Genomic DNA, 24,765 nt, shown 5'->3' on the forward strand with positions numbered 1-24,765 from the left:
ATGTCAGTTCCAGGACCAAACAGCCAGCCTGCAGCCATTCAGGCCTACAATGACTTGGCTTTTCCCTTGATTCACCCAAACTACTAAGGACCCTGAAGGTAAGGAGAGGTTGAAGGTCTACCACCAGATTCTAATGGATGGTCTCCAGGAGGCTACCAGAAGGCCTACAAATTTGTCTAAAGTAGGCCAGGTCATACAAGCTAAAGAGGAAAGCCCCGGGGCCTTCCTAGAATGACAGTTGGAGGTTTACCAGACTTACACACCCCTCAACCCTGAAACTAAGGAAAAGCAGTCCATTGTGAACATGGCTTTTGGCAACCAGGCAGTGCCAGACATCCACAGAAAGCTCCAACGAATGGATAGATTCACAGGTAAGCAAATAGGAAAGCTCATAGCCATAGCAGAAAAGGTCTACAACAATAGGGAGTCTCCAGAAGATAGGCAAACAAAAGGACTCACCAGAGTACTACTGGTGACTACAGGGAGAGAAAGATCTGATTCCTGAGAATTAAGAGATATAGTCTATGGGAGGGGGAAAGACAAACAAACCCCTCAAAAAAAGGAGGGACCACCCCGTCTCCAAAAAGACTGGTGCACTTACTGCAAAGAAATAGGACACTGGAAGAATAACTGCCCCAAAAGGCAGAAGGAGAAAGGATCAAAAGCTTTGGAGATAGAAGAACTGAGTGACTGATGGCATCAAGGCTCATGACCCCTCCATGAGCCCTGGGTAACCCTAAAGGTGAAGGGGAAACTGGTAGAGTTCCTATTTGACACAGAAGCTCAACACTCCATCCAAAAGCAACATATGGGCCCCCTGTCTAACAAGAAAACATGGGTCAAGGGGCCACTGGAACTAACCAATATCCATGGACTACCCAAGGAAAGAAAGATGGATTTGGGAATGGGATGGATAACCATTCATTTATGGTCATCCCTGGGTGCCCATACATGTTCCTGGGACAAGACCTCCTGACCCTGATGGGTGCACAAATCCATTTTATCCCTGAGGAAGTAAAGGACTTTAATGAAAATGCCCCCCTACACATTCTGACTGTGTCTCTAGAGGAAGAATACAACCTCTATGCCTCGCCATCTCTGACTGCCAACAAGGAACCATACTTGGAAAAATTATGGGAGGAAATTCCAGGAATATGGGCAGAAAGAAATCAGATAAGACTAACTAAATATTATATTGGGTCCCAATTTTGGTACAACTAAAAGCTGATACTAGTCTGGCTTGAGTCCACCAGTACTCCATGTCTTGGGAAGTGAAAGTGGGGATAACACCTCACATAAACCAACGCTGGAAACAAGGGATATTAGTTCCTTGCCAGTCTGTCTAGAACACCCCCCTTATGCTGGTAAGCAAACCACACTCCAATGACTACAGACCAGTGCAGGACTAAAGGGAAGTTAATAAAAGAGTATAATACATTCACCCCACAGTGCCCAATCCATACACCCTGCTGAGCAGGATGTCTTTATGGTGTTGGATCTTAAAGACCCATTCTTCAGCCTACCACTGGCTCCAGCTAGACAACCCTTGTTCACCTTTGAATGGAGTATGGTTGCAATGGACAGCTGATCTGGACTATGCTACCGCAAGGGTTTAAGAACACCCCACCATCTTTGAAGAGGCACCCCATGAAGACCTGGGTGAGTACCATTAGGCACACCCCCAAATAACCCTCCTACAGTATGTTGATGACCTCCTTATACCTGCCCCAGATGAAGAAACCTGTCATTTGTTGACTGACGCTTTGCTCAGAGAATTGGACCAGATGAAATATCTAGTGTTAGCAAAAAAGGCACAGCTCTGCCAAAGGAAGGTAATGTACCTAGGGTACATACTCAAGGGTATGTGTGTGGGGGGGGGGGAAACACCTGTTGTCTCAGGCCCAGAAAGAGACGATCCTCAGTATCCTCACTCCCAAAATTCCATGACAAGTTCATGAGTTCTTGGGCTCAGTGGGATTCTGTAGACTCTGGGTGCCAGGATTCACAGAAATTGCTAAGCCTCTCTATGAGGCTACAAGAAGGCAGGAAAATACCTTGGACCAGACTTCAGAGATGGATGGAGCCTTCCACTGGCTCAAAGAGGCACTCCTTCAGGCCCCAACACTGGCCCTACCAGACAGCTACAAGACTTTCTACCTGTATGTGGATGAAAACAAAGGCATAGCCCTATTAGAGGTGATATGGCTGCCCCTCAAGATAGCCATCATAGTCCATTGTCCAAGCCATCAAAATGGGAAACATAAAAGAGCAAAAGGAAACAGAGTGGCCAATAAAGCTGCAAAAGAGGCTGCACTAAACTACACAGCCATGGCCTTGGTGGCTATGGTTCCACCAGGGCTCCCTCTGACCCTCTATTACAGCTCAAAAGATAAGGAGGACCTCACCAAATGCCAAGGACTCTTTCAAAAAGAAGGATGGCTCCATACAACTGAGGGCTGAATAATTGTCCCTTCAGAATGTGCTAAACAGCTCATTCATCAGATTGATCAAAGTACCCATCTGGGTCTTAGAAAACTTAAGGAGCTTCTAAGAAATGCTAACTACATATTTTTTTTTAAACCTAGGGCCCTTAGTGAACAAAGGGCCCCAGGAAACTGGCTATGCTTATAGAGACCAGGTGCAAACTGGGAAATAGATTAGACCGAATTCAAACCAGGTTTGTATGGATACAAGTACCTTTTAGTTCTTGTAGACACCTTTTCAGGCTTGGTGGAGATGTTCCCCACCAAGAAAGAGACCGCCATCATAGTGACTAACAAGCTGCTAGAAGAAATTATCCCCAGGTATGGACTGCCTTCATTGTTGGGATCTGATAATGGACCTGCCTTCATATCTCGGGTAACACGGTCACTTTTTAAGATTGTGGTGGAAGACTGGAAACTTCATTGTGCCTACCATCTCCAGAGTTCAGGCCAGGTAGAGAGAATGAATCAGACCTTAAAGAAGACCTTAACTAAATTAACCCTAGAAATTGGAGGTGACTGGGTAGCTCACCCTCCTTACACCCTGTATAAGGCTAGAGACACCCCTTATACTGTAGGCCTAACTCCCTTTGAGATACTATATGGGAGGCCCCCTCCCCTTCTGCCTAACCTTCAACCTAAGATCCTAGCAGAATTTGACCATGAAATGTTCCTGGAATCCCTGAAAGCTCTCCATAAATTCCAAAAACAGATTTGACTGAATATATGCCAAATCTTTGAGTCAGCTCCACCTTCTAACCCCAATTGCTTTGAACCAGGTGATGAAGTCTGGATTAAGAGACACAATCACAAGACTCTCGAACCATGCTGGAAAGGCCCTCACATGTTAATCTTGATGATGCCCACAGCCATGAAGGGTACATGGCTTCAGGGATAATTGTTAATTTCATGTCCAAATCAGCCCCTGTTGGAACTTGGTTCCCTGACATAACATTTGCTTTGTGCACATTGACTGAAGGGGATTGGGATACCTATGCTGAACTCCAAAATTGCTACCACCCAAGCAAGTGCAACATGGTGTGACACATCCCTTTCTATGTCTGTTGTGTGTGTGTGGGGGGGGGGGGGGGCAGGAGATCCAAGTCTCAGAAAAACAAATGGTGGGGGGAAGAATCATTCTTTTGTGCAAGCTGGGGCTGCGACTCAACAGGAACAATCTCCTGGGGACCCCCAGATAAGGATGACCTCATTATAATTAAATGGAGCCCAGGGTCAGACTCACCAGGATGGGGATATGGACTGCAGCACAAACTCTACTCAAACAGTCTCTGTGGACCATGTACTTTTAGTACCTGTAATCCTATCACTATTAAGTTTATCTAAAAGGTAATAAAACCACCAATGGGGAAGAGGAAACACATGGGGATTAAAATTCTATAAACCAAATAATGGTTTTGTGATATTATTCACCATTCAACTCCTAATTCAAAAGATAAAATTTGGGCCTGAGGTACCACTAGGTCCCAACCCAGTCCTGCCACCCATTAATATGTCACCACAGGAGCAGGAGGCTGTGCCTACTGAAAAGCCCAACCTAACAAATAAGCCTAGGGTGAATTATACCCCATCCCAGGAGTCCTGCCGCAAGCCAGGAGCCCTAACCATGGTCCAGACCTTGGGACTTACTCTGGGCCACCTATCAAGTGATAAATAACTCTAGGCCTGAACTCACTGATGACTGCTGGTTCTGCTTAGTTGCAAGGCCTCCCTATTATAAGGGAATAGCCATCCTTGGAAATTACACCACCTCTGAAGATAATGGGGCCTGCTGCTGGCATCACATGGACATTGGGAGGTTAACTTTAGAACTTTAGAACTGGTTGAAGGGAATGAACTTTGCATTACAGGGGGACATAAACTTGTCCCCTATACTCATAGACACCTATGTCACACCACACATAACACCCCAAATCAGAAGATGTACCTCATCCCTCCAGATGATGCCTGGTGGGCCTGCTCTACCAGGTTGCCTTCTTGTGTTCATACTTTATGTTTTGTTGTTGTTGTTGTTGTTGTTTGTTTTTCAAGGTAGTGTCTCACTCTAGTCCAGTCTGACCTGGAATTTACTATGTAGTCTCAGGGTGGCCTTGAACTCACAGTGATCCTCCTACTTCTGCCTTCTGGGTGCTGGGATTAAAGGCATGTGCCATCACACCCGGCAGTGTGGTCATACTTTAACTGTCAACAACAGGGATGAATTCTGTGTGCTTGTCCAGCTAACTTCTAAGATCCTTTATTATTCAGGTGAAGACACAGAGACTCGACTCTCCCCCCTCCCGACCAGAAGATCAAAAAGGGTGGCAATCACTGCAGTCCTAGTCCTCACTCTGCTAGGACTCAGTGTTGCTGGGGCCACTGCAGTGGGAACCTCGGCCTTAGTTCTCCAAGAAAAAATTACAAGGCCCTAAGCCTAGTGATAGATGCTGATCAATCCAAGCTAGAAAATTCTGTCTCACATCTTGAGACTTCCTTATAGCTGAAGTTACCCTTCAGAACTGGCATGAACTAGACCTCCTATTCTTCCAACAAGGCAGACTATGTCTAGCCCTAGAAGAACAATGCTGTGTTCATGCTAACCATTCTGGAACCATCAAAGAACCAATGTCTCTAATACAGAAAAGATTACCAAGATAGAGGAAAAAGAGAGGCAAAATTTCTGAAATCTGGTATGAATCCTTTTTTAATTGGTCCCCTTGGCTCACTACCCTCCTTTCAGCAGTGGCAGGGCCCCTCATGCTGTTGCTACTCGCCCTCATCTGTGGGCCTTATATCCTTAACACTCTCATAAGGTTTGTCAAAGAACGCCTATCTACTGTTCAGTTTATGGTATTATAGTCCCAATATCAACCCCTGAGATAGAACTTATTGCAAGAGGGAAATGAGAGGATCAAATTTGCTCCAGTTTACAGCTAGGCCTAAGTTTCAGTTTCCCAGAGAGGCAGATAAGACTTCTGGGAAAAGCCACAAACAAAGGGCTATTAATCAACAGTGACCCTGACATGTGTCCAGGGAAGATGGCTGCCCAGGGACCTGAGTCAGTTCCTGCAATACCTCTAGACTATGACCAAAAAAAAAAAAAGGACTTGCCAGAGATAGCAGGCTCCAGGGCTGAGTCAGTTCCAGCAAAGTCTCTGCTTGCTTGCTTGCTTAACCAATCACATTACAAGATGACCTAACCCTCTTAAAATTCCTCTAGCTGTGCTCAAAAGGGGCTGCGTTTCCTCTGAGGGTCACCATTTTGTATGAATGGTTGACTCCTGCATGCTGGCTGATTCTGCAGAATAAATGCTCTTTGCTTTGACATACTATTTGAGTCCAGGGCCTTTCATCAATGATTCTAAGACCCTTACAACCCCACAATATTTGACATAGGGGTATGTGTGTGTAGCTCTCTTTCTTTGTGTGTGTCTGTGTTTAAGAATGACGGCAAGTTTTTCTAAATAGAGTGGATGAGAAAAATAACAGTGGGGAGCAACTACCCTCTGTTGAAAAGAGGAAGATGACAAAGCTGGGAAACTGCACTGTGTGCCATTTTCACTGATTCTGTGGATAGTGAGGGAATTTCTTAGGTCTTTCCAAGGCAACAAATGATACATTTGGGGAATTGAAGGAATTTGTTTCCTATTTGGAATAAAACTTATAATGCAAATTTTTGGCGAGCAGAAGCTGGCATATCCAGACATTATAAAAAAGTAGTAATGTCTTAATATATGCATGCCATAATGCTGTAATCACTCTTTCCTTCTTTTTGATATACACTCTTTGATTGAATTACTTTATGACAACAATGGCATCATGGAGCTTCCTATCATGTCTGTAATGAAAGGAAGCACTTTCCTCCCAGAAACTGCTCTTTTTTGAGTGTGTTCTGCCAGCAGTGTGAAGCTGACTGCAGCAGTGTGGGTGTGTTTGCAGGCATGCCAGGATCTCATGCATCTGCAATCAAACAACAGAAACTGGCACTACATTTTTTATCTGGCTTATATGGTCAGCATGGAAATTGAACCCAAGCCAGCAGGATTTAGACGTAAGCATGTTTAACTGCTGAGCCCTCTTTCCCAGCCCCTCTTTTTAACAAGGAAAATGACAAGAACTCACAGGTATCCTGCTTCGGTGTCCTCAGTGCTGCTATTATTGGTGTACACCACCATGCCTGGCCTGACTTCTTGTACTGCATTTGTTTCATATATTCCTGACAGAAGAAAGAGGTTGGTTTGAATAGGTGTTGATGACAACTAATACTGCACTTAGGATTGTATGCATATATAAGTGAAATCATATTCCACAGATAAAATTTTGACTTTATATACTGCCAACATAGCTTCCCCTACATATTCCACACAGCTTCCTTATTAGAAACCAGAGAACACATTCACATTGTAGTATATCTCCTGGCTCACATGTCCTTATGACAGAGGATAAGTCAACAAAATGGACAATATAAGTGTTTTTACAGATAATAGATGTATTTTACTATTATATACGATCTGCAATTCATGCAGAAAAAAAAAACACTTGAAAAAATACCACCCATTCACATTAAAACGTATTTGTAATTATTTATTTGTCAGAGAAAGAGAGGAGAGAGGGAATGAATGGGTACCCCAGGGCTTCCAGCCACTGCAAATGAACTACACATGTGTGAGCTCCCTTGTGCATCTGGCTAACATGGGTCCTGGGGAATTGAACCTGGGTCCTTTGGCTTTGCAGGAAAAGGCCTTAGCCATTAAACCATCCCTCCAGCCCAAAACTTTTGTTTTTGAGTTAAGGTCTTTCTCTAGCCCAGGCTGACCTCAAATTCAGTCTGTATTCTCAGGCTGGCCTCAAACAAATGACAATCCTGATACCTTAGCCTCCCCAGAGCTGGGATTAAAGGCATGCACCACCACACTTGCCCCACATTAGAAATTTTTCAGCAAATGGTTAATAAAGGAACACTGTGAGTTTATAAACTTAATAAGGTCCATCTAAGAGAACCTGTGTTTAACACTATATCTCTAAACTCAGGAAGAAGGCAAAAAACAACTTCTCTTAACAACATCCTAGAAGCTCTATTCATAGTATAAAGGCAATAAAAAGATGAAAAGCATGGCTGGGGCCAGGGGGAAATAAATTTCTTTTTACTTCTTTATGACACGACTTCACAGAAAACTCCCTAGAAATATATCCAAGAACATTTTAAGAATTATTAAATGCATTCATCAATGTCTCAACTTACATACACTGTTATTAAACTGGCAAAAACAAATGTAAAATATGTACTATATTAAATTGCTAAAAAGTTAAATATTGGGCTGGAGAGATGGCTTAGCGGTTAAGCGCTTGCCTGTGATGCCTAAGGACCCCGGTTCGAGGCTCGGTTCCCCAGGTCCCACGTTAGCCAGATGCACAAGGGGGCGCACGCATCTGGAGTTCGTTTGCAGAGGCTGGAAGCCCTGGCGCACCCATTCTCTCTCTCTCCCTCTATCTGACTTTCTCTCTGTGTCTGTTGCTCTCAAACAAACAAATAAATAAATAAATTTTAAAAAAAGTTAAATATTGATGTATACCTTTAAAATATGGACAGAATCTATATGCTAAACTTGCACAAAGCTGGAGAAAGAATTTTCAAGAAATAAAGGATATAGATGTGTGATGATCTCATCTTTAATTTCAGTAACTTCTTTGTATAGACTCATTTGTCTTGATTCTGAGAATCCCTGATCATGCAGTGTCTAGCACTGGATAGGACATATATCCACATCACCCCCTCCAAGCCTCGGGAGCATTTGAGAAGGAGAAGGGGAGAATTTAAGAACTAGAGGATGAGAAGCAATGCTCTGGATGCTGTCTATTGGACATGCCATGGTCACTGCATTCAAGATCATATAGAGACTGTTATAAATAACCTGCACAAGACTCCCACAACTTTAGAGCCATGATCATTCCACTATACATAATGGAGGAGGGAATGGAACCCCCATCTACCCCTGCAGAATTATTAGCAGGTAACAGTTGTTGTAGGAGCCAGAGTTATTTTAGTTAGTAGTGTAGCAACTACTAGGTTTTGTGAGCTCTAGCCAATAATCACCACCTATGCTTATGCAGACAACCCTTATTAAACTCACTGGGTCACAAGGACACGAACATACTTAGACACACCCGTGAGAAAAAGGCAACAATGTAGAAGAGGAACAAATTACGAAGAAAATGGGGTTCATTGGAAGGAAGTGGGGAAGCATATCAAGACAAACCAGTGAAGGGAGATTATAAGCAAAATTATATACAAGGTTCAAAAATGTCAATAACAAAGTTAAAGAAAAGCCCATAAGAGTGAAACCTTATCCCTTCTCCCAATAAAAGACTCAACAGCAGATGAAGAGACAGTGTACAAGCAATGTGTCATTCAGATCCCAGAGAAAGATGGATATCTGCATCTGTTTTGAATTTTAATTCTATTTGATAGGTACTTTTTAAAACATATTTTGGGGGCTGGGGAGATAATTTAGTGGTTAAGGCACCTGCTGGCAAAGACAAATGACCCATTGCCCCCTTAAAGCCAGATGCACAAATTGGCACATGCCTCAAGTTCATTTGTAGTGTTTAGAGACCCTAGCATACCCATTCTCTCTCTCTCTCTCTCTCTCTCTCTCTCTCTCTCTCTCTCTATCTATCTATCTATCTCTCCCTGCTTACAAATAAATAAAATATTTTAAAAAATTATATTCTAACAGAAAGAGAATATAGGCATGTCAGGGCCTCTTGCTACTTGAAACTAACTCCAGATGCATGTGCCACTTTGTTTCATCTGGTTTTATATAGTTTCTTAAAAATTGAAATCATGCTGGCAGGATTTGCAAACCAAAGCCATTAATCACTGAACAATCTCCCCAGCCCCTATTTTGGGTTTTATGGAGTTTTTGTTAGTAGACTTTGTTTTTCCATTTGGTTATTTTTATTATCACATTTTTGAGACAGAATCTCATAGTAGCCCAGACTGCCCTCTGGTTGTACATCCTTGCACCACTATACCCAGCAAAGATGGGTTTCTGTGTATGTGTGTGTGGTGAACATGTGTATGTATATGCAAGCTAGTATGTGTGTGTGCACATGTGGTTGAGGAATAGATATTTGAAAATCACAAATATGATAGGTTTCTTGTTCCAAAATCTGGAACGACAAAAAATTTAAAAGTATACCCATGAGAAATTCAACTCCAAACACAATAGTATATATGCCAAAACACAGATTAGTATGGATAAAATTTAAAGACTGATCATATTAATTTATCACAAGACAGTGGAACAATTGAAAGTTCCACATCCTGAAAGGAAAAGAAGGTAAAATGTAAGAACTAATATGGTAAAAAAAAAAGCCTTTTTTTCAGAAATTAAGCATGTACATGTAATATAATAAATGCATTTCATGCCAAAAAATCCAAGCATATACCCAAACCAAGATTTCTGGACACCAGGCATGGTAGCACATACCTTTAATCCCAGCATTTAGGAGGCAGAGGTAGGATGATCACCATGAATTGGCGATCACCCCGAGACATCACAGTGAATTCCACATTAGCCTAGACTAGAATGAAATCCTACCTTGAAAAAAAAAAATTCTGGACAGTTTTTACATTAGCTTCATTTGTAATATAAAAAGTTTGAAAGACACTAGGTCCTGTCAAGTTGATGATCAGTATAACTCTGTGATCAATTCATTATAAATCCCCTCCACTATTTATAACAGAACGTTGAGTAGATCCCATTTTGTACATTTCTTAAATATATATCCTCATCTCTTGTGATTTCAATGCCTTGTTGTATCCAGATGCTGAAGCTCATAGCACTATTCCAGACCTTCCAGGTCTGACATTCCTTCATTTCCATATTCCATACTGTTCGCTAGCCCTAAAGGAAATGATGTGTATGTGTCATTAAAGTCACTAACTTTTCACACTTCAGCACTTATGATTCTCTGAACTGACCACCACTAACTGTATTAAAAAATAAAAGTTTTCCTATTTGGGAAGGCTGATAGAAGACATGATCTGTGGATATAAATATGAATATATAGGAAGCAGTTTGACAACACAACTATTTAGCCATATACCAATGGTAGGTCTTTCCTAGGGCCTATATTCTCCCCAGCCTTGGGTTTTTTATCTAGGTTTCAGTACCATGCATGTATTCCTTCATTTGAAGCAGGCCTCTATACAAAATATAGAACTGTCAGTTATGTCTGTAAACTTCATGTCACATTGCTATAGATGGCACATCTTGTCTGAAGATCAGTAAGTACTATAGAATGCATTGGTCAAGTATTTCTGGTACACCTAAGTTACGTTACTACTCAGATGGGTGATTTGTATTCTTTTATCTTAGTTTGTCTTTGCCTCACTCAACATTATTTGAAGTTAAGTTGTGGGAGTAGTTAGTGCTGATTTCTGGATAGGGTATGGTCACACTGGGATGGGGATCCTCAATTCAGCTTGCAGGCCATTCTATTTGTGTTATGCAGGGGGTTGGGAGGAGAAACATGTGCATAGAGTAGTTAGCTGAGCCTGAAGTCACCTGTTGGAGGGCAGTGGGCAGCAACTGCTAGAGGCCTATGTGAAGCAGGTGACTGCGCTGACACAGCTGAGCCCATAGGAAGGCAGTGCAAGTGGAGGGCAGAGTGTGCAGAGAAGCAGACAGGAGCACTTGAACTCACCCAGGCTGTGAGGACAGTGAATGGAGGGTAGAACTGGTGAGCACACAAGAATCAACCACAGGTGTCAGAGATGACACTGTGGGGTGGGGTGGACTGCTGGAGCCTGCTGGCTGAAAGGGTTCGAGCCTGATGGGGAGTGAGGATTAAGGAAAGACAGAAGAAAGAGTGAAAGCATGGACTTCAGTCCAGGGCTGAAGCCAGGACTGAAGACATGGTTTATTTCACAGCATTCCTTTTTATATCTTTTTACAAACAGTTTTTCCATAGACAAAGATTTTATGAGCTTTACAAGTTCCTATCAAAAAACCTTCCTGTTACAGAGTTTTTGCATTTCAATCATTTCTCAGTACAAAGGACCAGCCAAATGGCTGAGGATACCTAATCTTGCTTACAGGTAGGCTGCTATAGTTTTGCTAATGTCTTGCTGCCAGACAGCTTCCTGACACTGAAGATACACAATCTTACTTGCAGGAAGTCTGCTATAGTTTTGCTAATGTCCTGCGGCCAGAAGCCCAGGGCTATGGATACAAGTCCAGCCAAAATGGCTCCCGACAGTGGACCAAGTGGAAAGGATGAGTAGCCACGCTTCACACAAACTGCTAGGATGGTGCAGAGAGATTCCTAGGTTTCAATGACAGTAGTTGGGTGTGGGAAAGCTCAAGGATTTGGAGGGTGCTCATTGGGTCATGGAGGAGAGTGGCAGCAATGGTGGCATGGAGGGAGGCATAAGCACACAGGACGGAAAGGACTAGACAGGATGGAAAAATGCATGTGCACTCACATTTGGCTCATATGTGGCTGCTCCATAGGTAGAATGGAGAGAGCAGTGCAGAAGGGCCAGAAAATGAAAACAGTTGGGCTTCATGAACATTATAAGTGAAGACAAAAGGTTCCCATAGAACAAGTGATACTATTCTAGATTAAATGGGAAGTATTATAACAAAGATTTGTGTATATTTACCAGACAAGTGAACCTTCAATATTTAGGTTTATTACTAGTTAATCACAAAAATGTGATAGACTTACAAAATCAAAAGGGGTTCCAGCTTCACCAAATTAAATTCTCATGCTTATGAAATATCATGCTTCTATGCAAAATCTACTATGAAAGTCACTTAGTATACAATTAAATTATATTTCACTATTTCCTTTTTACACGGAAAAACTATACACCACCTCCTTGATGATTAAATACTTTTATAAACAAAGTCAAGAAAGAAGGGGGTGGAAATTCTTGATGAATAGGATGTGGAATCTGCCAAATGATACTTTCAAATATTCCCTTCAGTGTGAGATAAAAGGATCTGGAATGGAGATGATATTTAAAGTCCAAAGTACATATTCTGCCTCCTGAAGGAATGGCAGGTGATGACTATAGTCAGTCAAACATTTCATTTTGAAATAAGAACACTAATGGATCTTATAACCAGAAGCCTGTGTATGACCAGCTCCTACGTGGCCTGGCTACCAACTGAAACTGGGACTGGTCTCTCCTGATTGGTTGAGAGTCTGTGCAGGGATAATGTCAATAATGAGGTGAAATGTGATGTCACCAGACATGAAAGTGCTGGAAACTGCATTAGTAATTGTCATGTGGAAGACAAATACAAACTGTAACTTAAAAATGTTTGCAACATATCATGAGAGCTAAACAGAAATTTGAAGTACAATATATGTACTAGGACACAAATATATGCAGGGTCCTGTTGGAAGACACAGTAAGGGATAATTGATAGTGTATGTATAGTTTTAAAAAGGGACTCACAAACAAAATATTGTACCAGTAGGGTCTTTAATTGAGAAGTTTGGCAAATAAAGAGAAATGGGTTTTGTAAATTGGTATTTTAATTTACAAGTGTTAACCTGGGCATAAATAGGCACACACACACACACACACAAACACACACACACACACACACACACACACACACAAAGGGAGGGAGAGAGAGAGAGAATGTAACGACATGAAAAATCAGAAATGAAAATAGCTAATGGTAACACTGTAATAATAGTAGACAGGCTGTCTCATATCTGTGAGCCCCATAAAATCAAAACATAAGTCACATACTCCTAAATTATAGTAACAGTATGATCATCCCTGTTCCAAAAGCAATACATAGGTTCATACCAAGGAAAGATTTGACCAAAGCAAGACTGAAATCTAGTAGTGCCAACACCAAATCATGAATTTTCATGTTCAGTATGTATAACTGTTATTTTAGCTACTTATTTAAAAATATACCATGGTCATAATCCCCTCATACCACCCTTATTTCCTGGATCATCACTCCTCCTGTTTACTGAATCCTTTTTCTTTCAAACTAATCTCCCTTCTATTTTGATGCCAACATTTTCGTCCTTTTGTAATGCAGATATCGTCAGTCATTCTGAGGTAATGAATATCTAGGCCAATTTGTTTCTATAATACAGCATTATAAGGAGTCATACAGTGCATTTCACTTTTAAATTCTTGCCATCACCTCCTCCTCCATGGTTCCTGAGCCTTGGAGTGTTTGGTAGAGATATCCAACTTAGAGCTGAACACTCCACCATCAATTTTTTTTTTAAAAAAAATGTCATATATATATATTTGACAGATAAAGAGGGGAGAGAGAAAGAATGGGTGCTCCAGGGACTCCAGCCACACTACAAATGAACTCCAGATGTGTGCGCTTCCTTGTGAATCTGGCTAACGTTGGTCCTGGGGAATTGAACCTGATTCCTTTGGCTTTGCAGGCAAATGCCTTAACTGCTAAGCCATCCCTCCAGCCCCTCCACGGTCAATTCTTTTAAGCACTATGGGAAATTTGGTGTCAGTCTAGTGGTCACTAACATCTGAAAACAGAAGTTTCTCTAACCAAACGTGAGAGTAGCATTAGCATGTGGGAATAAACCTAAATGTTTAAAGGGCACTTTGGGGGGCATAATATTTGAATTTAGGCAGAACATAGTAGTTGCTATTCCCATAGGTCTTATGACCTCCAAGTTCATAGCCTTTTGATTAGATTTTTCAGTAAGAGACATGTATTCCTTTCCAGGGAGTAGTCCTCTACTCCAATCAGAGGATAACAGTAACAGATATACCACTATTGCATGCTTAGCACACTTGGTTAGCCAGCTGTAAAGATTGCAGGGTACACTGCTGGTTCAGATCATTGATGACTTCTCTCTCTCAACTGGCTGCATTTTACATAGCTCTTTCCAGCATTGTGATAGCTAGTCAACTTGGAGGACTTTTCCAATTCAGGTCCAGCATGATTTTTCAGAGATTTGATGCCAAACAATGTAGAGTTTTCAGCAATATGTTTATGTCATCTAGTTCTTATGGGCAACCATGAGCCTTTGCAATGGGATGTAATGTTTTAGAGGCCCCAGTGGCATCCCTGGCCAATAGCTCATTGAAAGGCATACCCATCCCTCTTATCTAGAACTTTTGATGAAATCATTTAAGTTACAAAAGGCTTGGGTAGCTCTGCCCCTCCAGCTGTGCTACCTGCAGCATCTCTTATGGACCAGATCCACCGTGAGTATGCACCTTTTCTTGGCAGATAGCCATGATCCTGGCATCCCCAGGAAACTGGAATCTCCATTGCAATTTATGGTTCACCTTTACAGGGTTAAGAATTGGCCTTTAATGGTCTCTTTATAATAACTTGTACTGTATCACACACTTCATATCTTTTTTACTTTGCACTTCATTTTGCTCACTTTCTTTTTTCTTTTTCTTTCTTTTTCTTTTTTCGAGGTAGTGGTCTTACAGTAGTCCAGGTTGACCTGGAACTCACTATGTAGTCTCAAGGTGGACTGGAACTCATGGCGATTCACCTACCTCTGCTCCCAAGTACTGGGATTAAAGGTGTGTGCCACCACGCCAGGCCTTCACTTTCTGTTTTTAATAGTATTAATTTATTCATTTATTTGTGAGCAGAAACAGGTAAAAGAGAGAGAAAGAACATGCCAGGGATTCTAACCACTTCAATCCATCTCCAGACACCTGCATCTCCTTGTGTATCTTCCTTACATGGGTACTGGGGACTCAAACCTGGGTCCTTAGGCTTCACAGGCCAGAACCTTAAGCACTAGACATCTCTCCAGCCCAATTTTGAACACTTTCACAATAGGCCTCAATCCCCGGCTGGTAAGACAAGTCAAGTCATACATGCAATATTATTCTGCCTGGAAATTTTCTTTGACAAATATTACTCCATTACATTTAAATTCAACTTTGCTCATGTTCTCAGGACACAGGAAGTAGGCAAGCACCTCTGCCAGATAACACTCAAACTGCCTGTAGTCTTGTTCTAGACAGATTCCTGATTCCTCTCTGAATCCTTACAAACAAAGCTCCCACTCTCTGCATTTCTCTCAGCTTCTGGTCTTTCAGAATCCCACAAGACTGGCTCATTAAGGTCTATTTACTGCATTCTAATGCTTCTTTACTCTAAAGTTCAAAATCCTTCCACACTTCAATCACAAACCATGTCAAAAAACTAAGAACCTCCTGGTCAAGATTATCACAGCAATGTCCTTCCTTCTTAGCACCAATTTCATATATTATTTATGTAACTGAAACTTTCCTGGGACAAAATAACTGGCCAGAAGCAAATAATGACAAGAAAAGTGTTTAATTTGGTTTTCAGTTCCAGAACATAGAGTCCATCATTGTAGGCAAATTATGGAAAGAGTGGGAAATAGGTGTTACATTGTCACAATAGTGAAGAAGTTGAGAGAAAGACCTACATGGACCTGTGATGTACTATCTCAAGGCACACCCTGAGTGAAATGCTCCTAATAAATTTCCAAAGTTCTAGAACAGTGACACTAACTTAGAATTCAGTATCCAATCATGTGACATTATGGGAGACATTTTGTTCCCTGCAACAGCCTTAAAACTCCCCTTAGACTTTGATAGTCCCAACAGTATTCAAAAGTTAAAAATCTTTCCTGAGACACAAGTCTACTCTTTAATTGTGAGCATTGTAAAAGGCAAACACAAGTAACATGCTTCAAACATAATGGCACAGTAAAACATTTCATTCCCAATGGGTGTAAAGGAGGCATGACAAGGAAAGATGAGAACAAATCACGATTGAATGAAACCCAACAGGGTACACACAAAGTTCTGTGGTACCAGGTCTGGTATCTGGAACACATGATGAAATACTCTGGGCTCTACAAGTCTATAGTAGCTCTACCCTTAAGATCTCCTACCTTCTCTCATTTCTAGCTCAGCTTTGATCCTCTATCTTTCCTAAGCAGACATCCCATGATTCTGATATTAATGTAGGCTTTTGTTTATAGGCAGGGATGACAGTCCATAAAGATGCAAGAGATCCTAGGCCTATGAGGCTAAAATTTTTAGTGTTTTTCCAAATTTAAAAAAAAAAAGAGTTGAACATGCAGACTCAGAGAAGGGTAAATTATAAGTTCTAAGATTTATTTTAGGGAGAGTTAGGGTCCCAAAGGGTGGCTAAAAGGAAGCCCAAAATAAAAGATGATATGGAGAAAATATCCTCTCAGATATCCAGGGTAGAAACTTATAGGAAAGGCACACAGCCCCTTCCACATGTAGAAAGCAAATCAGAAGATCCCAAGCCATAAGATTCCCTTTGCACAGGGGGACCAGTATTAGGGGTACACAACAACTCCAGCTTCTGGAAGTTTCCACTATAACTTAGGGTTTATTTTCACAGCTTCACATAGTGGCCTGTTAGTACCTTCCTGTAGAGTTTCCAAGCCTTACCATCCATTGCCTACCTTCAATGTAATCTTGCAGAAAGATGCTGTGACACCATAAATCTTTTATTTTTCATGGCTGTAAAGCCAGTACCACATGGACAATACTTCCAAGTTCTGTTACCAGCAGAATGAAACCTTTCCCCATGTAGCCTATTTGTACTGTCCTCTGGATATTTTCTTTGTTTGGTACATCTCTGAAAACACTTTCTTTGGCATCTGATGGTGAATAAAGAACAGATTTTCTGGCATTTTCCCTTGAGGCCTTTTTATTTCAATATGACTTGTGTTGTTATAAGAACATTTAATACTTGAGGCCTTGCCCTTAATGCATCTTTTCCATTGTCCAAATATATAGTAGGACTCTACATATCGATTACATCTGCTTTGTCGGCCAGATGGTCCAGAAACTTTATATTTCATTCTTCACCCAACCACATTTTTACACATTTATATACTCTGCATGATGCTATATTTCTCTGTTGATCTGAAAAAGAACAGTCAACAGAAGACTCATAGACTTCATGATACTCTGCCTTGAAATTTTCTCATACAAACACATTAGGCCATTAATTTTAAACTTAGCCTAATGTAAATTCTCAAAACACAGGCAGAATGTGACCAATTTCTTTGCAATAATATCAGATGAATTTCCTCTAGCCCAGTTCCTCATAGAGAATTGCTCCCCTCTGAAACTCATAAGCCAAGCCTACAATGTCCTTGTTCATCTCATCATACTGGGACTTCAGACTCCTACATGAATAGCACATTAACCTCTGCTTAAAGCATTGTAATGCTTTTCTAACCCCAAGTTCCAAACTCATTCACATTCCTAATCCAATCCATTTTCAAAGGCTTAAAATACACATATTTATTTTGTGAAGGAAAGGTTTTGTTTTTTTGGTTTTTGGCTTCAAGTGGAAGTTTTATAGTAGGGAAGGCAGAGTGGCCGGAACAGGGAGCCAGATGACCATATTTCAGCTGGGAAGTAGAGGGAAAACAGGAAGTGGAGCAAAGCTCCAAATCTTAAAGTCTCACCCCATTGACCAACTCCCTTCAGCAATGTTATACTAACTGAAAATTCCACAACCTTCCCAAACAGTGCAGTTAGCTGGGGAAACAAGTTTTCAAACACCCTTTGGGGGACATTTTACTTTTGAGAAAGTCACATATTTAAGAAAACACGAAAACAAAAAAAGAGGACTATCTAACCAAAAGAGCATAAAAATTAACAACACTGATGCCTCATGAGGATATCCACACTGCCAAATTGTTCCTGATCAGGGTTAGACAGAGGGAGTCTCACGTTCTCTTCTTGCTATGGATATTATTACTGTCTTATTCAAACCAGACTCTAGGATTCCCAAAGACAGTTGTTACAGTTACCTACTTCTTTCTGGGTCAGAACATCACAGCAAAAGCAGCTTGTGGAAGGAAAGGGTTTCTTTCTGCCTTGTAACTTCAAGGGGAAGTTTCATCATGGGGGTGACATGGCAGGAGTCAACAGCCAGTCATCACATATCCATAGCAGCAGGGAGGAGGTAGAGAAAGTACGCAATTGTGGCAAGTAAGATGGTGCTGGGTTATGATACATAAAGGCCCACCAACAACAACATACCTCCTCCAGTATGACTTCACCACCCAAGGGCTCCACTAGCGGGGATGAGGTATGAATCTTAACCATAAACACATGATACCATGAAGCACACTTTGCCTTCAAACCACCACAGTAGAAAAGACTATCCCTGTCTTGTTGATGGTTTTACCTCTAACATTTAAGATACTATATACATCAGATATATACTGAAGATAAATATTTGCAGGGGCTGTGTTGTCTCTTCCTATTGTCAAATGATCCTTGTAATTCCCCTTTTACAGTCACATTCATTTGCCTGTAAACTTAGATATGGGTATGAATAACTCTGAAATCTTCACAGTCTTCATTGTATGCATCACAGTTCCTCTGTACCAGGAGCCAGAGATGAAAAAATATATTCACCTTTTCTTTTCTTCAAACATACATAACTTCATTTGTCAAAATTCAGAAGACAAGATCCTGGTGGCCTCTTACTTAGTGGAAGTTTTGTGTGGCAGTGAGCATCTGCATACTAACTCCTGAGTTACAGCCCAACCAAGAGCTGATTCCATCACACTCAATGTCATTCCAAATTCCCATGTCATTTCCACATGACACTTCAAATTCTTGTGATATTTCCTCTTTCTTTTTTTTTTTGAGGGGGGAGGGTTCGAGGTATGGTCTCACTCCAGCTCAGGCTGACCTGGAATTCACTATGTCATCTTAGGGTGGCCTTGAACTCACAGGGATCCTTCTACCTCTGCCTCCCCAGTGCTGGGATTAAAGGCATGAACCACCACACTGGGATTATTTTCTCTTTCTTAAAGTTAGTGCATGACAAGTAAAACAAGAGTTGGAGTTGAAGGGAGGTGCATCTTCAATGGCCAGAAAGCTTGCTACTTTTCTCACTAGGAACCTAACAGTATCTTTCTTATATTTTCTTCTATTTTAAGTCTTTAAGAGGGCAACTGTGACATGGACTCCCTCCTTTTACATAGTACTTCACACTCTTTTCCTTCTTATGCTATGTGGTGTGTGTGTGCGTGTGTGGGTGGGTGTGTGTGTGTGTGTGTGTGTGTGTGCGTGTGTACATGACCATAGTGCATACATTGAAATCAGATAACATCTTTGAGGTGTTAGACCTACTATTCCACCTCCTTTGAGACAGGATGTTGAGGGAGAAACAGGAGCAAGATAGGTTTACATAGGCAGTGAGCCAGCAACAAGGCCCAAGGAACACAAGGAGATGCTACCTTGACGGTCATGAAAAACTAGCACCCACATCTGATCCAGCCTCATCCAAAAAGGCTACATTAATTCCTCAGCAACAGTGTCTCCTACCTCTTCCCCAGTCTAGCACACATGGGTGGGCTGGCTCCTTCTGAGTCAGACACTTGAATCCACGAATCAATAAGGACTCTCCCCTAAACATCAGAGTCAGGTGACAAGGCTCATTGTAAATAAATGTCTGACCTATATAAAAGAGCCTGCCATCTGTGCAATCTGTTTATTGTCTCTCCTGGTTATATTCTCTAGGAAACTGAGTCTCCTTACTCATGTTTTTGTAATCTCTTTTTCTTTCTCTGCTTGGCTGAAGGAAAGGAATTTCTTCTTATCTGGACAGTCTCCTGCCTTAGTTTGGATGCTTCCTCACTCTGATATATGTGTGATATTCCCTTAGACCCTGAGTCCTTTACTATAGAATTACTTAGCTTTCTTTGGTGTAAAGGTGAAGGGCTTGTGCTTTCGTGCTTTATTTCACAAGTGTGTGTGCATGCCTTTTCTAAAATTTTTGGCTATGGCTCTCCTCTTGTGCCTCATGTGGGCGTGGGTGCCCTTTCGATGGCCTTCTCAAGATTTCCCTATTTCTCCTTTCTTCTCCATCTTCAGCTGAAAGAAAGGAAAGGAAAAGGATTCCTTTTTGGCTTGAGTTTTTCTAGTCTTTCCTGGATACCAATTTTCCTGAAATAAATTTATCTTTCCTAGAGACTGTTTTCTCTATTCTTTCTTGAGAGTGTTTGAATGGATGTCTCTTAATAGAATCACCAGTTTATTAAAGCTTGTAACTTAGATGTCCAGCTGCCTTGCTGAAGGAGGTTTCCCTGTAGGCAGATTCTACAGTCAAGTCCTAAGGTGTATTTGGTTGCAGGTCTGAATTCCAGCCTAAGACATGCAGAGTGCTGGAGTTCTGCCTTGTATTCCTCATGTTTGCTAGCTTGCGGTACTGGTGATTGCTTTTCTCTGTGTGGATCTATAAAAGGGGGACAGCTTCTTCCACCATTATGGAGCTTCCTCAGGATTTGTCAGCTTCATCCTCCATAAACGTCTGGTCTGGAGGTTCATCTCAGCAATGTAAAGCTGTCTATGACAGAATCAGTGTTAGAGAGTCAGGTCTTGCTGTACTATAAAACTGACCATATAGATTTTGGCCTTAAAACGTGATGCTTGCAACTATAGACCTCTACCATAGTGTTAACTCTAGCATATGGACTATTCTAATGAGAGTTTGAAAATGCTAAGGGCAGAGAAAGTTGTATTTGAAGACTTGTCCCATGAAGATTCCAAGGAGAAGAAAGACTGGAGAGAACTTTATTGGAACTTGACTACTGGCATAAGCATTGGCTGAATTCTGCTCCCCATGCCCAGAAAGTTTGGGCAAGGTTGAATTTGTAACAGACCGATGTGTTTGGTTAAATATATGGAACTGGCTGCACTCAGGAGCTGCCTGCCAGGCAGGAGGATAGGTGGCCCAGGCGTGTTTGCTAGAGGGGCACTCATTTACTGTCCCCCACCTCTTCAACAACACCACCACCACTACTCCATGGCTCCTGGAGGTAGGGACAAAGGAATGTAGGTGGGCAGGAGGAGAAGAAGAGAGAGGAGCAGGGGAGATCCAATAGTGGGAGTTGTAGTGGTGGTAGCTATGTGTGGGGTAGTGCACTGCACCATCTAGACATTTTGGATTTGGGCATAGGAATGGGAGGCATGTGTACTGGGTGTGCCTGCACCACAGGCCAACACGGGGCCAGCAGGTGGGGGGGGAGTGTAGTGTGGACACATCCAGTTGAGCCCACTTAACCCTGATTTCTCTTGTGTTTTAGTGGGGAATGGATGGGGAGGTGGGTGGGTGGGTTCCCAGGCCCGGGTTAGTGGGGGGGTTGACCTTGGAGCAGGTCAAAGATGCTTCCTGTGGCCCATCAGGCTGCTAAACCTACTAGGTGAGCAGACCCAGTACACAGATGCTGCAAAACCTGAAACAGCAGCACAGAAACAGTGTGTGCTTGTACAATGCGCTCCTGCAGATAGGCAATGAGAGCATCCAGGTGCACCCCACCATGCTGGTCCCCTGCAGCTAGTACTTCCAGTTGGTGTTCAGAGTCCAGTAGTGTGACAGTGGAGCTACAGAGGAGGTTACGGCTGATGGGGTGTGTGTGGCTGTGGCAGCGGCAGCAGCTCCTGGCTGTGGCAGTGGTAGTGTTGGTACCCGGGGCAGCCTTGACCTGGAGATGCACACCATCAGCTCCAAGGTGATGGGGACATCCAGGACCTTGCTTATATTTCACATATCATGGTATGACTGGAGAGCTTCCCCAAGATCGTGATTGCCACCAAGTTCTTAACTGATGAGGTCAGTCATTGCGATTTGCCAGGAAGTCATCAAACAGTATAATATGCAGATCTTAGTGCCTCCTGTCCAGGCTGATATCATGCCCTTTCCTCCCCCTGGGACTTCTGACTTAGGCTTTCCTTTGGACATGACCAACATAGCAGCCTTGGCTGCTAACAACAATGATATTGCTGGCAGCATACAGCCTGAGGAAGAAGCTGTCAGGGCCACAGGTTCAGCTATTGCAGGCCAAGCTTACCTGCCTGTGTTACCTGGGGTGGACTGCTTGCCCATGCTGGCTGGATCCCTGATCCCTCTACTTTTGACTTCCCCATTTCCCTACATAGCATCCAGTACCCCTCCCCTGACTAGCAAGCAAGGCCCAGGGTGCCCAAAGAAGGCCAACCAGCTGGACTCAATGTTTGGGTCCCTGGGCATCTTGAAAGAAGAAAGCATTCTTCCATGTGGCTTGCGTGGCAAGGGATTCACTGATGCCAACAGACTCTGGCAGCGTGAGGCCCAACATGGTGTCCCTAGCCTCCAGTTGAGGTACATTGATCGTCCTTCTCCAAGGCTGGGTGTGAATGGGCTACCCATCTTTAAGGACCCTGACGGCCTGTTAAAGATAATCAGGACCAGGAAGCAGGTGGCCTATGAAATCTGTAGCAAGATCTTCCACGACGTGTACCATCTCAACCGGCACAAGCTGTCCCATTCTAGAGAGAAGCATTTCTTTTGCACTGTGTGTGGTCTACGGTTCAAGAGAAAAGACCACATGTCCTACCATGTCCAGTCCCATGATAGGTCTGTGGACAAGCCATACATCTGCCAGAGCTGTGGAAAAGGGTTCTCCAGGCCTGATCACTTGAATGGACACATCAAGCAGGTGCACACTTCTGAGCAACCTCACAAGCATCAGACCTGCAATGCTTCCTTTGCCACCTGAGACCCTCTGCATACCCACGTTGCCTGTCATGAAGCCAAGGTGCCCTGCCAGGTGTGTGGAAAGTAATTATGGACAACACACATGGCAGACCACCTGAGGAAGCAAAGCAAGGAGTCCAGCAACTTCTTCAGTATCTGTAACTGAGAAGGCAAGAAATGCTCATATCAGGATCCCATTGAGAGGTTTGAATACTGTGATGCCTTCTCAGACGCCAGTGACTTGAAGATGCCAGAGAAACAGAGTGACAATGGCTCTTTCTACTATGACATGGCAGTCTCTACAAACAAAATGGAGTCTGATGGAGAGAAGAAGCACCCATGCCTTGAATGTGGGAACTTCTGCTCTAAGTCCTACTTGAACAAACTCTTCCAGAAGGTGCATGTCTGGTCCTTTGGGAGTACCCTGGGGTTCTTGGACCTGCTCTTGGTTCACCTTTCTCTCCCCAGCAGAACATGCCTCTCCTGGAGTCCTCTGGGTTTCAGATTGTCAAGTAGGATTTTGTGTCATCTGTAGTAGGCCCTGAGGCAGACCAACAGCCAATGGGGCATGAGGGGAAGTGAGAAAGAAGCTGTCCCCAAAGAAATAGCCAGTGGGAACTACTGAAAAATGCAAAATGCAGTGAATGTGGAGGGAAGTGATGTCTTTGGGTTCAGTAGCTGAGAGAATTTTATTCATTTTTTTAATCCCCATTCCCCACCCCACTCTCACTTCCACCATCCATTCCCCCAATATTCTTTAGAAATAGATTCCTCATCTGCTACTCTACAGAAATCCCTGTGACAGCCTGTGTGGGACAGGGACAGAAACCACTACATAGACCTCTAAGGCAGCATCAGTCCTGGTTTCCCTAGTGGCCAGAAGCCAGTATGTCTGGTGTTCAGTTCTTAGTGATCCTGAGCCCCATTCTAGGACCTCAGTGGTTTTGATCCTTCTCTAGTTCTTTAATTTCTCATTCCTCCTTTGTATATCCCACAAAAGAAATCATAGTAGGGTCTCCAGCCTCTCATACAGCCTTGATGTCCAACTATTTTTTTTTTTTTAAGGAAGACAGGAAAAGCTCACCTATTGAGGACAGCCCCACCCCAAATTCCAGTTCTTGCATGATTTTAACTATTCAACTTGCTGTTGGGTTTAATTCTCTAATTATTATTATTATTGGTATTGTTATTTAGAACAAATTGTAGTGAATTGCTACTGAAAGCTACTCCAGGTGATACAGAGCTCTTTGTAAACTGCAGTCACACATTAGAGTTAGTATTAAATTTTGTTTAGATATACCATAATTAACTTAGCTAGTAGATTGTTTGAAGTCTATGGAATAAATAGTTTATGCAAAAATTTTAAAAAATACCAGTCTGATCAGGAATTGGATTTCAGTGTCATTGGGGACCAGGAAGGAGAGCCACAAGTAGGGATATAGTAAACCTTGGTGGTCACACATGAGTAAACCCAGATTGAACTTTTGATGTGAATTGTTCTGATCAGACTGTATTAAAGACATTAGTACTTTAAAAAAATAAATAACTGGGCTGGAGAGATGGCTTAGCGGTTAAGCGCTTGCCTGTGAAGCCAAAGGACCCCGGTTCGAGGCTCGGTTCCCCAGGTCCCACGTTAGCCAGATGCACAAGGGGGCGCATGCATCTGGAGCTCGTTTGCAGAGGCTGGAAGCCCTGGCGCGCCCATTCTCTCTCTCCCTCTATCTGTATTT

General features: G+C 42.5%; 1 pseudogene; it reads left to right on the forward strand.

The window, feature by feature from the left end:
* Positions 1-304: 304 nt before the first annotated feature.
* On the forward strand, positions 305-23,154 carry LOC101600341 (annotated as a pseudogene).
* The last annotated feature ends 1,611 nt before the right edge of the window (positions 23,155-24,765 follow it).

The sequence above is a fragment of the Jaculus jaculus genome, chromosome X (genome assembly GCF_020740685.1).
Source record: "Jaculus jaculus isolate mJacJac1 chromosome X, mJacJac1.mat.Y.cur, whole genome shotgun sequence".
NCBI lineage: Eukaryota > Metazoa > Chordata > Mammalia > Rodentia > Dipodidae > Jaculus > Jaculus jaculus.